Source organism: Penaeus monodon, chromosome 25, assembly GCF_015228065.2.
Source record: "Penaeus monodon isolate SGIC_2016 chromosome 25, NSTDA_Pmon_1, whole genome shotgun sequence".
NCBI classification, from domain to species: Eukaryota; Metazoa; Arthropoda; class Malacostraca; order Decapoda; family Penaeidae; genus Penaeus; species Penaeus monodon.
Genome location: NC_051410.1, coordinates 15,913,999 through 15,914,831, shown reverse-complemented (window position 1 = coordinate 15,914,831; position 833 = coordinate 15,913,999).

The window sequence follows — 833 nt, the reverse complement described above, 5'->3', positions numbered from 1 at the left end:
CAGAGAGAGAGAGAGCAAGAAATAGAGAACATAAGAGACAGATAAACAGAGAAAGCAAACAGAAGAAGAATAAGAACTGAACGCCAAAGTGAAATCCCAGCGAATAATCCCAGTGACAAATATCCGCCTCTAAGCACAGGCATAATGACACAGCCCCGTGATTTCCTCCGAGACTCGAAACCGTACTCTAAAAAGCGAAATTAAATGACACTTAATTAATAATGGCAAATACGACCTTAACGAAAAAAAAAATCTTTTTCTCGCTCTTCCTCTCTTGTCCTCCCCTTCCTCCTCCTCTTCTCTCTCCTCTCTATTCCCCTCCTTCTAAATCTTGATCAGTTCTTCCTATCTCTTCCCGTCCTTCTTTTTTCCTCCACCTTGATCTTATCGTTTTTAGTGTTTTTTTCTTTATTTTTCCTACATCTTCTTTACCTTTACCTCTCTTCATTTCCCATCCCCTCCCTTCACCTCTCTTTCCCGCCCCTCCCCTTCCTCCTTTTCCACGCTCCTCCATTTCCCTCTCCTCCATTCCCTTCCCTACCCTTTTCTTCCCCTCTCTTCCATTCCCCTCCCCTCCCCTCTTCTCCCCCTCTCCTCCATTTCCCTTCCCTCCCCTCTTCTCCCCCTCTCCTCCATTTCCCTTCCCTCCGATCTTCTTCCCCTCTCCTTCATTTCCCTTCCCTCCCCCTTTCCCCTCTCCTCCATTCCCCTCCCCTCCCCTCTTCTCCCCCTCTCCCCTCGCCCAGACTCGCCCACGTCGCAGTTGCGGATCGAAGGAGGTATCGATGTGGGAGTAATTTGACGTTTCCATTATGCCCCGTGGGTGTCGAATG